The sequence below is a fragment of the Mustela erminea genome, chromosome 3 (assembly GCF_009829155.1).
Source record: "Mustela erminea isolate mMusErm1 chromosome 3, mMusErm1.Pri, whole genome shotgun sequence".
Classification (NCBI taxonomy): domain Eukaryota; kingdom Metazoa; phylum Chordata; class Mammalia; order Carnivora; family Mustelidae; genus Mustela; species Mustela erminea.
The window spans coordinates 126,669,949-126,684,585 of record NC_045616.1 but is presented as its reverse complement, the minus strand read 5'-3'; the positions used below and the strand labels follow the sequence as shown (position 1 = coordinate 126,684,585).

Here is a 14,637-nt window from a genome sequence, read left to right as displayed (position 1 = left end):
TAGGCATTGATTCTCTACTGACAAAAAACAAACAAACAAACAATCGTGTTGAAATTATAAATGACCCATCTACACAGATTCTTTTGGCTTTGTGACCATTTGGGGACATTCATCATCTTCCTCTTACTTATTCAACATTAGGTTGTTGATATTATTTGTCCAAATCTATATCTGTTTTGTTTTGTTTTCTCTTTTCAAGTAGGTTCCATGTCCATCATGGAGTCCAGCATGGGGCTTGAACTCACAACCCTGAGGTCAAGACCTGGTGCTGAGATCCAATGCTTAACTTTGGACTGACCCACCCAGGCATCCCCAAACCATATATATGCTTTAGTTTGTAACTCTGACAAAAGTACAACTGCCATTTTTTAAATTTTAATCATGTTCATTCTTTCTTCCAGCAAGCTGAAAATATCACTGTACTGAATGATAGTAAAAATGAACATTTATTTAGTATTTATTCTATGTCAGGCTCTATTTTAAACAATCTCATGGACAAGACACCTTGAAATCTCACATTACAAATGGAGAGACAGAGATAGAATAAGTTGCCCAAGTATGTAGAACCAGTAATGGTAAAGGCAAATGTCAGACTTCATTCAGGAAGTCTGATGCTAAGGAAACTTTTAGGAGATAAAATTCACTATAGGCCCCAAGTCTCTCAATACATCTTTGCTAAGAATGCCATACTGCAAGCTTCACCATCCTCTGACCCGGAGCCATCCTCCGGTAGCTAGTCACATAGGCAATGAAAGTAGTCAAGGCAACCACAGTGTGAGAACTTGCCATTTGAGATCTAGCTTATCAAGGGAGGACGGCTGGCTTGCGTATTGCCTGCTGCAATAGGTGTTGCACCTTATTCCTGAGTTCTTTAACTACTGTGCAATCTACTGAGTGTCAGGCCATTATGTGGCCCATCATGTCACCTCTGTGGAACCATGTCATGATGGTAAACTAAGGTCACAATGCCAGTACTATTAGTGTTTACTGTGATGTGAGCAATGAATAGATCAGCACTTTGATCCACTGAGACTCATTATCTCCTTTTAGCATCTCTGAAGTTGTGGCAATCCAAACTGCTTGTTTGCCTAGCTATCTCCTTTGGAATCATGATGTCCTTTGCCATCTTCTATAAAGTTAACATTCTTCCCTGACAAATATATATTAATCACTCATGGTACTTCCTCTCAAATTTATCTACTCGGTCCTTAGCTCTCCTTCCCATTGTTAATCTCCCTGAGTCTGGGAGAAATTCCACCCAGGATCAAATCCACTGGATGCAAAATATTTCATTCCACATTTTTATGTGTTTTTAAGATTTATATACTTTATAATATATTTCAGTATATTATGGTATATTCTTGCAGGTGAGGTGATCTATACTTTATTTTTGTAACACCAGGTGTTAGTATATTTCACGACACATAAAAGAAAGGTACTCAATACATATATATTGAGAGAATGAATGAATGAATGAATGAAAAAATGAATGAATAAGCAATTGAAAAATGAATATACAATAATTGGTTTTTCCTACTTGGGCAATTGTCCCATTATCACTTTTTACTTCTAGCTACCTACTTAGAGCAGGATGGGTCTCCCTCATTGAAATGTCTTTCTTCAGAGCGGTACTGTATACAGTAAAAGCATACTCATTGGCATTCAGTCATTCTGCATGTGTTCCTTTTGAAAGGCGATGTGACATTGTATAATAATACCCCCTAAGCTCCAGGATTAATTAGTAGAATTCTAATCATAGATTTGCTTCTAAGTAAGTAGCTCATTTGATTTTTCTGAACTGCAAGAGACTCATCTTTTAAAATGAAGCTATTAATATTTGCTTTATGTCACCAACTTCTTGAAAAGAAGAAATGCATTAATCTATGCAGATAAGTTGCAAAGCATTTGGCTGCAAGTAAGAGAATGGCCAGTTTAAAGAGTTTGAACAATAACATATATTGTCTCAAATAAAAAAGAATTAGGAGGAAAGGAGGCTCCGTGTTTCACTACTTCAGTGACTTGACAATATAATTGGGTCATTGAGAGAGTGGTCTTTCCCTTTTCCTCTCTGTTACCCTGAGCATGGATCTTTAATCTAACCCTATGGTACCAAGGGGTTTCTGGATTCTATGTCCCACATGCAGACAGGACAGCATCTGGAAGTCAAAAAAGAGGCTATTTCCTTTTTAATGTATTTTTAAGATTGAAGAAAATAAATTCCCACTGATTGCCCTTGTGTTTGATTGACAAAGAAATAGGACCACCATGGTTTTTCCTTACAGCAATGGTTCTCAAGCTTCATGCAAAATGATTCAGTCCTTTCCATCTCTGCTTTTCCTCTTCAAGTTCACCATTTACATTAAACTATACGCTGTACACAGGTGAGCAGAAGTTGTAAATAAATGCCTGTGAATTCATTTTCAAAGATCTAATCTTAGTTGAGTAGTAAAAAGACAAAGCAGTATAGGCACCTTATAATACTGTTGAAGAATTACCCACCATCTGTGACATAATGTCAAGTTAAAATTATCTTCATATGTCAAGGTATAAAGCTCCTAATCAGGATCAAAGTCTACCATGCTGAGAACAATGAACTCAATGCTGAGACTATCTTCTGATTTCTACCAGTGAACCCCATTAAACTTTCAATCTCAATAATGTTTTTGCTTCTAATGCGTAGCTAGTCTTGCTACGCTAAAAATTGCAACAGCATCCATCAGATCTATTACTTCTATATTTGTGATCCCACTGGGCAGGCTCAATCTGTTTTTTGATAAAGATCCATTCTTCCACCTGCTGGCACATCTTACAGGAAAATGAAAAAAAAAATAAGGCAGTAGAAAATGAATTAACAAATGCAGACCAACTCTTGTTGCCAGGGAACCATCAATTGGGCAGCATTCACACCAAAACTGTGAAGAAAATGACCTGGGTCTTCACAGAGTTGTACTACATGTGCCTGTGTAACAACATCCATGTGATGTGAACAAGCACCGGTGCAAGGGGCTCACCATTATTCCCAGTGAGAATGTCTGAAACAAGGTTAGCAAGCTATGGCACTCATCAGATGAAGGGGGTTTATCCCCATATTGTTGCAGAAGAAGGAGAGAGAAAGAGATAATGATGTTCCTGAGTCTCAGCACTAGATCAGGAGGTCATTTAAGTAGGTTCTGACACTTAGGAAATGCTGAAGCTCTTGAACTATAGTAGTCTGTCCAGACTTCAGGTTACTCAGCTCAGAGTTGTAATGTTTAAATTAAACACAATGGTTCTCTGTGGCATCTTTGTCAAAAGAAGGGTTATACTGGGTCAATACTTTAAGAGCTAGATTTACTTCTCAGTCTACATTTATGTTGTTGTTGTCCCAGGTTTATTGACAATATTACAGTATAGAAGAAGAAAGATCCAAATGGCTCCAAATGGTGTTTTGAAATCCACTACAACAGAATAAAGCCAAACTAACTACAAGATACCTTTCATTTACTTTATACTTTGGGGGGAAAAAGCCTTCTATCACTATTTATATTGAAGATGGTAATTATTCAGAGAATCACAAAAGAAGACATTGAACTATATATTTATATGCTTCAGTTCAGTTTTCAAGAAAAAACAAACCCACTCTTCTGGTGTGATAGCATCTATACTGTAAGATCAGTTATCTTACAAGGATACATGTTATTATTTCATAATTTGAATGCTTAAGAAGTTCTAAGATGTTTAAAATTCCATCTCAAAACTGTCATTCAACTAAACAAAAAATTCTGTATAACTTAAAATTTAAATAATACTGAAGTCCACACATAAAATATTATTAAGAAATATTTGAGGTAAGAAATAAATGATTGCATATATTAGGGTTCTCCAGAGGAACAGAACCAATGGGATGGTCCTATATATACACATATATACACAGGTAGAATAGGTATATGATACAAATTAGAAAACTCAAGGACTTCAGGACATTTTGTTTACCAAAGCAATGAGGATGGACTAATAGGATGGCATGAGCATAGTTTAAAATCTCACTAATATCTGTGCTATGTATATTGAGATTTCAGTTAAGAGATGCTATTACTGCATCAGTCTCTCTGGTAATAATGGAGATGATGCAGTCCTGGAATAGCAGAGGCCAGGTCGCAGCATTTAACTGTCTGAACCAAGGTGGGTATAATTAATGCAATGAGCAGCAAAGTTGGAAGGGCAGTCAGGAATGCATGGCACTCAGAACTCTATGAAGATGGCTCATAAAACATAGATAGACAGTTAAAGAAATATATATATAATCAATTAATAAACATAATCAAAAGATACTAAGAATGAGGTTAGCAATGCCAAATGCCTTTTTCAGTTACCAGACTAAACTCTTAGATCAACAAACTATTGACCTGAAGCTAGGTCTCTATGAGGAAGGATCCTGCCATAACAGAGCAAATATATACTGTAGTGATTCCTCAAGTCCTTCTGAAAAGGGTAATACACAGTGAGAGAAGGGGGTATTAGATTCAAGTTTATGATAATATTCAAGGAAGCAGTGCCATCTTGCCTCATTCTAGTAGGGACAAACATGGGTCAGGAAGTTAAGAAAGCCCTTGTTCAGGTCCATTTGAAAGTGGGTCTACCTATTGTCAGTAACATGGCTGATATTTACAAACTGGCTCTCTGGGGAGAAAAAAAGCTCTAATTTTTTATAGCAGTTGTTTTTTTCCATGGTGTAAATCCTCTCACCATTACTGATTTCAAGGTCTCAACATGAGGACATGGATTCAGGAAGAGATGTGTGTGACTTGTTCTTGTGAGCCAAGATGATCCAACTCCAACACATTCTTGCTCCTTGTGCTCCTTTCCTCAGATCACAAATATATAATTGGAATGGACACACTCGATATGGGCAGAAATTGGCAGAAAACTCATATGAATTCTTTCACTGTATAGTAGGGAATATTTCCCACCTCTCCCTTATCATTTAAATATAGTAAATTTAAAAAAACAAAAACAAAAAACAACAACACTTATCCTGGTGTAGGGGATAGGTTAGCAGTGTAACACTGCCTTCAAATACCTTAAGAATGAAGGGGTGGTTGTTCTTGTATAACATAGGTTGGGTTCTCTGGAACCAGGCTGAAATGAAGTTTCATGTAACATGCTTATTAAATATCAGCACCTATGAAAGGAAGGAGATGAAGTACATCTGAGCAGAAGAAGTCAAATTCAATGCAGAACTGACAAAATTTTGGCCAATGCTGCTGGGAGTTCTGGAGTTAGTATGTTTGTCAGAGTGTCCCATATAGGATTCAATTTCTGGCCTTTTGTACCCTACCTTGAGCATTTATTTATTGGATGGGCATGACTTAAGCAAAGCAATTCTCTGAAGCTAAGGAATACTCTGAAAGTCCTCAAAGCTGGATATTTTCTAGTCACCATACTCCATACATCCAGGTAGGCCACAAGTTTTTTCCTCAAAAGGGATCTGAATGACACATTTCCTTGTTAATCTCCATCTTAATTCCCATTTAATACTGACCAGTCAGAAATATGCAAAACCTTTATGAATCATGGTGGGTAACTGATAGGCAGTTGAAAACTAAACCAAAAAATAATAAAATAAGATTGCAATACTTGATAGGCCTTCATGACAGCCATAAAAAGTCACCTCTCAGATCTTCTGCTTCAGGCACCATAACTGATTGATAGCATTGGCCATTCCCCTTTGGATCTACTATATGTTTATACTGAATCCATCTCCCCCAAAATTGCTTCCAGCCAATGACTGAAAACAGGGTAGTAATGCAGTCTCATTCCTGCAAGATGCAAGATCCTTTAATGAGAAACTATGGCCTGACGACTTCACATTAGCCTAGCCAAAACCTTCCTGAGAGAGTGCTGTGGCCTGAAATTGTTCCTACCTGTGGTAGGAAAAATAATGCTCCCCCAAAGATTTCTATACCCTAATCCCCAGAACCTATGAATATGTTGCCAAACATGGCATATCAAATGACCTAGTGACCAGAACTGTCCATCATGAGCTGAACACCATTAGACCTAGCAAATATTGGCAGATCTATTAGCAATTTTAAAGTGGAGGCAGCACATTTGGAATCAAGCTAAAAAATGTTCTTATGGTATACATAAGCTTACATGAAGAGGTAGCCCAGAACCCCTGTCATCTGCTACAACTGAAATGATGCTTTTCGGGGCACCTGGGTGGCTCAGTGGATTAAGCCTCTGCCTTTGGCTCAGGTCATGGTCTCAGGGTCCTGGGATTGAGCCCCGCATTGGGCTCCCTGCTCAGCAGGGAGCCTGCTTCCCCCCTCTCTCTCTGCCTGCCTCTCTGCCTACTTGTGATCTCTCTCTCTTTCTTTGTCAAATAAATAAATAAAATCTTTAAAAAAAAAAATGATGCTTTTCCCTAAGATTATACACACACACACGTATTTATATTTATATAAATATACATATCATACATACATATATAAACACACATGCATATAAGTGTATGTGGATGTATGTGTATGAAAGAGGACTTAAACTAGATAACACAGAGGAAACACTTTGAGCTTTATTCTCAGATGGGTTAACTTGTCAAGTGGGGATAAGTCAAATATAAACCACTCATATATCATAGACTCATTCAAAGGTGGCCCTTATCAGTGAGGAGAAATCCTTCCAAATCACAGTGCTTCAGACAGGGCATCTCATCATCTTTTGTGAAGAGAGAAGTAGCCCAGAGTAAGCATGTACTTGGAATAATGTGGAAGGGCAAATGGCTTAGCAGATTGGCCAGAAACCTAAGAAGCAACATTTAAAGATTTGGAACAATTAAGTCAAGGAAAGAAATATATGGATGGACAAAAACTGAGAAGATCTTTGTAAAATACCATATTACTGTAAACACTCAATTCTTAAAGTTTATGATTATTATTGTGGTGGTGCTGGGTGTTAATTTGTTGTTCTCCATTTCACAATGTAGGTTTAATTGGTTTTTGTTCATCAAACTTGTTTGGCCTGTGGTAGGCCGTTTTAGTTTGTAGGAATCTCTTTTTAGCTTGACAGATTTTCTTGCATTATTTCTTTGATATGTCTTTCTCTTCATTTTCTCTAATTAGTCTTTGTCAAATCTATTGATCAGATTTTGGCCATTTAGAATTGGAATTCTGTATATTTTTTCTTTTAATTTTTGAATCTCATTACTTTTTAAATTTTCTTTAGAAATTTTTCTCAATTATACTTATAACCCGTCTATTTAGTGTTGTATTTTGAGAACTAATGTTCAATTTCCAAGAGTTCCTTCTTTTAATTAGCTGCCTTTTATTGGGATCTTATTCCAGATTTTCATTTTATTGACTCAATACGAGGATTCTACTTCAAGTTTTGTTTTGTTTTACTTAAGCTTGACACTATACTTCTATATTCTATTGTATTTCTCCTAGAATTATGATAATGTATCTCTTTTATCTAGGGTTATTTAAAAAATTATTTATCTTAATCTTTTTTGTTTGTTGCAAGTTTTTTTCTCAAATCTTTGGTGATGCATGGGTATTTATTCATATTTAATAATGAGCCCCCCACCCTGAATATAAGCTTACAAAGCTCTGGGCACATGGGTGGACTTGTTAATTTAAAGAGTGAGAAGCTACGATGCTTATCTGGAAGTCATCATTAAATAGGGGGACCTTTAGATACCAGGCACAGAGGTTTTTACTCTAGGGATCATCCCCTACACTAGCTGCCTTGCTGTTTTCCAGATGGTTCATAAACTTTGTTTTAGAATACTTGAATTTTTTTTTTTTTTTAATTTGACTTGTGTTTCTTTTTTTTTTTTTTTAAGATTTTTATTTATTTATTTATTTGACAGAGAGAAAATGAGCCAGCAATTGCACTATTGAGAAATCACAAGTAGACAGAGAGGCAGGCAGAGAGAGAGAGAGGGAAGCAGGCTCCCCGCTGAGCAGGGAGCCCGATGCGGGACTCCATCCCAGGACCCTGAGATCATGACCTGAGCCGAAGGCAGCAGCTTAACCCACTGAGCCACCCAGGCACCCCTAGAATACTTGAATTTTTAACTTAGGAGACAGTGCTTAGCTGCTGCTATTTTATTGGAAGGGACAAAGTCTCCCATGCATGAACGTGTAAAATGTTCTCTGCTTTACTTTTTTTGTTTGTTTTATTTTATTTATTTATTTTTTTAGATTTTATTTCTTTGAGAGAAAAAGTGTGTGTATATACATATAAGAGAGAGAGAGAGAGAGAGAACAAGCACAAGTTGGGGGAAGGGGCAGAGCAGTGAGTCTGACATGGGGCTAGATCTCAGGACTCTGAGATCATGACCTGAGCCAAAGGCAGACACTACTGAGCCACCCAGGTACCCCATTCTCTGCTTTTTATATCCACATATTATATCTATGCTTTCACAAACCTGGTATTTCTTAGTGCAGAGCCTCTCTAAAGTTAGACCAAATAGGTTAAATATATCCTCAGCTGGAATCCTTATTCTACTTCATTAGTCAACAGAGTTAAGCATAGTTCTTGCTTTCAAGAAGCTCAGACTTTGGAGTATTGATAAACACAGACATAGATAATTATAATGCAATATGGAAAACACAGTAATGGGTTTTTACAGGCAAGACCACATGATCACAGGGGCAGGGTAACTAAACCCATTTAAAAATCCAACAGTGTCAAGCTCTTGATGTCAGGTAAGATCTCCTGGGAAACCATGCATCACATTTCTCAAAGCCTCATATCTCACTATTAATGGGTTACAGGAACTCAGACTTGGTTTCTTGGTAATTTCAGTGTTATCATATGAAAAGGGGTATAATTACGTATTTCTCCTAGAGTATTTCAGGAAGATAAAATGGCATGATACATATAAAACCCATCCAAAAATTCTTAAAATGAGAAAGATCTTATGTATAGAATGATCTCAATAAGTGATAATAATTTTCTTCAATTCTGTCATATATATTTCATCACATTTTATCTTCTCTGAGATGGGAACTCTTACTATTCATACCAAACAAATATGTGATCTTCCGGGTAATGGATTGGGTTAAAATATAGCTCTCATTTTTTCATATGTGAATTTAGAAATGCACAGAAGATATCTAGTTATTTGCTTCTCATCTCAGCTGCAATATATTTATTAGTTATGTTATAAAAGATTGAAATCAGAAGTAAATCTTCCATTTTTTTACTTTGAATGTCTCAAAAAAATAATTCTATGATGTAGAACTGAACAAAAAGGCTTATCCTATATGCAAAAGATGTCTGCAATTAAATGTAGTAAAGATTGCCAAATCTCTTGGGATAGCACTAACATTTTCAATCTGTGACAGGTCAGTGTGACAGATTACTTCACAATGGGCTATGATTTAAGAAATAACATTTTTGTGCCAAGAACTTCTAGCTGGCTTTTAAGAAAAGTAGAGTCATTCCTGGAAATTCATATCTCAATTAAAGGGGAGATACAAGTTTAATTTTGCTTCTTCAATCTGCTTTAGACGTGTATTATTAATGTTAGAGGGGCAAAATGATGAATGTGGATAAGGACATGATAGCATGCAAAACTGCCAATTTGCAGGATTAAACCAGAAAAATATTTAGCCTTCAATAACGAACTCAACTTTTTTTTATGCTGAAGAAGAAAGTAATGTAAAAGTATTTGTAAGTCAAAAGAAATGAACAAAACTATAAGAAAATATATACATTTAAATCTAACAAAATGTGTTTAGTAACTTTGTGTTGAAAACTACAAAATATTGATGAAAGAAATCAGTAAAGTTTAAGTAAATGGAGAGATACACTATATTCAGGGGTTGGAAGATTTAATATTCTTAAGATGACAATTATCCCCTAACTGATTTATATATCTGAAGTAGTCTCAATCAAAATCCAATAGAACAGATTAACTTGTAGAGATGGACAAAATGATTCAAAAATTTATAAAAAAAATAAGGAACTAGAATTTTTTTGAAAAGTGAAAAAGAACAAAATTGGAGGACTCACACTAATTGATCTTCAGACCACAGTGAGGTTTTGGTGGCATACTTTACCCAAAGATCAACTGAGTAGAATAGAGCCTCCAAAAATACAGCCTCATAAATGCTGCCAACTGATTTTTGACAAAATGCAAATATAATTAATGGGAAAAGAAGAGATTTTTCAAATACTTTTGCTGACTTGTCACTTATTTGTAAACAAAAGCCAAATAAACAAAAGAAAATTGATTTAAACATCCTACCTTGACAAAAATTAGCTCAAAATAATTCAAAGATCCAACGAAAGACATAAAGCTATAAAATCTCTATGAGAAAACAAATGAGAAATTTTTTTGACTTTAGGTTAAACAAAGATAGGTACATCTCTAAAAACTAAATATTTAAGGGAAAAAAATAAGTTAGAGTTTATAAAAATTAAAATAATTTGCACTGTAAAAGACATTGTTAAGAGAAGAAAATTCTCTGGTTCTACATGTAAGGAGCTTGAAAGTCACACGCTATCTTAACAAGTAAGTAGCTAAAAAGACTGAACAATCGTTAACTCTTTTTGAAGCCATAAGACAGAGGAGGACAAAGGGCAAACTAATGCCCCCCAAATTGAAAACAGGTGAATACAAGGAGTCACAGCTTACCACAACAGAGACTCACAAGTAGAAATTTCCACAGGAACCACTGTCAAGATAGGAAAGCCTGAACTTTAACTGACAAACTGATGGAGGTTCAGTGCAGACGAATGAGGGTTAAAAACTCTAGTAATCAGTACTGTGATTTGCCTCCAAAAGCCTGACCAGATTTCCTACAATAAACACTGGGGAAAAAAACAAAAAACAAACAAACAAAAAAAACAAAAAACAAATAAACCTCCCTTAGGCATATTTCCTAAAGGGAAAGAACAAAAGGAGCCATTTTGAAATATGCAAGAGCATTCTGTTCTTTTTTTAAAATTAATTTGTTTTTTTACTATATTTAATTAGTCAACATATAGTACATTATTAGTTTTTGATGCGGTGTTCAATGACTCATTAGTTCTTTTTAATAAGGCCTGCCTTCAGGGGAAACTAGTTAACCAGAACCTAATCAGCTAGAGTATTAATTGGAGTCAAATTAACTTGGGGAAGGGAACTACCCAATTCCAGCCAGCTTTAGTCATCCTGTCCCATGTAAGGGGAGAGAAAAAGCCAGAAATACTTGTGAAGTTCACAGTCTAGATGCATAGGTCACTAAAAAACTGACACCTAATTATAGCACTATAGAATGTTTTCCTTCCCTCCTCATCTCACTATATTGTTAAAGGCCTTTTATAGCAGTGTTATTTACCTGTTACATCATACCAGGCTATCAAGAAAAAAATTACAATGCAATTTGAATAGACAGAGCAGGGACCAGTGGCAGACATGGCAGGGATGTTAGAATTATCAGATAGAGAATTTAAAACAACAGTGATTATTATGTTAAGAGCTCTAATGGATAGAGCTAACAACATACAAGAACAGAGAGCCATAAATGCTAAGAGAAAAAAATTTTTTTAAATGCTAGAGATAAAAAGCACTGTAATCGAAATGAAGAGAGACTGAAGGACTTACAAGTAGATTGGACACAGCTGAAGAAAGAATCTCTGAGTTAGAAGATATATCACTAGAGCCCTCATAACCAAATAAATAAATAAATAAGAACAAAGACTGAGGAAAAAAAGATGAAGGAACAGACTATCTAAGGGCTGTGGGATAACATAAGTATAATGGGAATATCAAAAGGAGAAGGCAACCATACATGAACAGAACAAATATTTAAAACAGTGATTGAGAATCCCTACAAATTAATATCAGACACGAAATCACAGATCCTGGAAGCTCAGAGAACACCAAGAGTAGACCATAAGGTCATCTACAGACTCTGGATAATTATGATATATATGCCAATGTAGGATTAACCTTGGTTAAAAAAAAAAAAAAAAAAAAACTCTTCCTGCAAGTGAGAATGGGGGAAGATACGCAGGTGTGAGGGCAGAAGGTACATGGGAAATTTCTGTAACTTTCTCTCAATTTTGTTGTAAATTAAAAGAGTTAAGTCAAAAAAAGGGGGGGGGGCGCTGGGTGGCTCAGTTGGTTGGATGACTGTCTTCAGCTCAGGTCATGATCCTGGAGTCCCACATTGGGCTCCCTGCTCAGCGGGGAGTCTGCTTCTCCTGCTGACCTCTCTCCTTTCGCTCTCTCTCTCTCAAATAAATAAATTTTTCTCAAATAAATAAATAATTTTTTTAAAAGAAATTCTTATTATGAATCAGGGCCAGAGATAGAGTATGCAAAAAAAAAAAAAAACTTTTTCATATGCTAGGAGAAAATATTTGAAAAATCCATATAAGATAAAAGCTATAGATCCAGAAAAACAATATGTATATACATATATAAATATAGGTAGATATATTATGTATACATAATATATAAATATATATATATCTACCTATATTTATGTATGTATGGATGGATGGATCCAGAAAAACAATATGTATATATATACATAAATATAGGTAGATATATTATGTATACATAATATATAAATATATATAAATATATCTACCTATATTTATGTATGTATACATCCATACCTCCAACAAGAAGAAAATAACCCAATAAAAATGTGATGGAATTCTTGAACAGACAATGCACCAAGGAAGATATATGGATGGCAAATAAGCACATTAGAAGATACTTACAATTATCTGTCTTTACGGAAATGAAAATTAAGTAAATTTTATACCATCATTGTAGGTACCTACATCTAACAGAATGATTTTATATTTTTTAAAGAAAAAATAAAATACCATGTAGCTAATAAGAATTTAAGACAATGAAATCTCATACATTGCTTGTGGAAATTCAAAATATACAGTCAACTTTGGAAAGGTTTGTGATTCCCTTTAAAATTAAACACACTTAAAAAATAATAAAATTAAATACACATTTACCATACAACCTAACAAATCTACTAGTTATTTACCTAAGAGAAATAAAAACTTATGTTCACACAAAAACATGTATGCAAATGTTTAGAGCAGCTTTACTCAAAATTGCCAACAACTGGAAACAACTCAAATGTCCTTCAACCCGTAATGGCTAAACAAACTGGTACATCCATATAATGCAGTACTAATTAGCAATAAAATTAACAAAGCTATTGATACCCACAACAATCTGGATAAATTGCAAACACATTCTGCTAAGTAAAGCAAACCAACCCAAAAGAGTACACATGGTATGATTTCATTTATATGACATTGGAAAAAAGTAATACTAAATGGACAAAAGATAGATCAGCAGTGGGCAGGGGCTAGGGTTGGCAGGAGTTGACTGCAAATGGGCAATAGGAAATTTGGAGGGATGATGGAGCCCTTCTAATTCTTAGCTGTGGTAGGCAGGTCACAGAATTGTATATATTTGCCCAAATTCATAGAAATGTACACTTTTCAGGATTTTACTGCTCCTTTCAATCAAGAACTTATAAAATGTCTACGTGAAAATTTATGGTCCCAGACTACTTCTTCTAAGTTAGTTTTTAATTTGATTAATGAAATTTATTTAACATTATTTTTAACTTTAAAAAGAGTCAGAAAGAATGATGTCTAGTTATTTAAGCCTGCATGAGGAAACAAGAGTTCCAAAATGCAGAGTGGATTAGTTATACAGACTTTTGAATAATATGATTTGTTTGTAATAACAATCCAAATTAAACTCAGTATAGGTTCACTGTATTCTAAACAAATTAATAAAAAAAAGAGATACCTATTTAATTAAAAAGATAAATAAAATAAATTATAATTTACAGTAGGTGTTGGGAAGTAAAACTAGAGTGGCTTTGCAATAGTAAAAGATAAAAAAACAAGGAAACTGTGTACAAATTGTGAATAAAAATAAGGTTGTACCTCAAGAATTTTACATAAAATAGGATAGCTCAGGGAACATTAGTCATGAAGGAAAATGAAAAAATTAAAATAAGAAAACAAGCTTTGCACAGTGGCAGGATCGTAGCCAATGAGGTTTATCTAAGGCACGATTATTGCTAATTGAAAAATAAGAAAACATAAGGCCTGAAGTAGTTTTAGTGTAAGAGATGGAAATCCGGGAGTCATTTGCACATTTGACAGTTAAAGACATTTGAATTGATTAAACTCAGAATGGAATAATGTATCAAGATGAAAGAAAAGAGGTACATGGAAAGGCCTTTGGGGGATCTATACATATGTGGACACAGGTAAAGGAGGAAGGGGGGAAAATATGTCCACAGAAGGAAATGATAGCAAGGGTAATGAAAATATATTCAATTAAATATTGAAAGCAATTATATGTATATATATATATATACACACACACACACACACACATATATATATGTGCCATTTCTCATTTAACTTTTTTAAAAACATAAGGGAAAATCAAGTGAAAAGTATTAACGACTAGTAAATGTCAGAGGTAGGAATGAAAGTTCAGTCCATTTCACCCTAAATCTTATTCTCCCATTTTTAATCAGAATTTTCCAAGCTCATGGATGCATTATTGGTCTTTTGTTATAATTATTTTTTAACTGATTATATATGAACAGTTGGAAAAAGTGTGCACAAGCTATAATCTATATAATAGGAGAA

The 14,637-nt window shown here is 34.8% G+C and overlaps 1 pseudogene; it reads left to right on the top strand.

The window, feature by feature from the left end:
- Positions 1-13,997: 13,997 nt before the first annotated feature.
- LOC116587337 lies at positions 13,998-14,167 on the top strand (annotated as a pseudogene).
- The last annotated feature ends 470 nt before the right edge of the window (positions 14,168-14,637 follow it).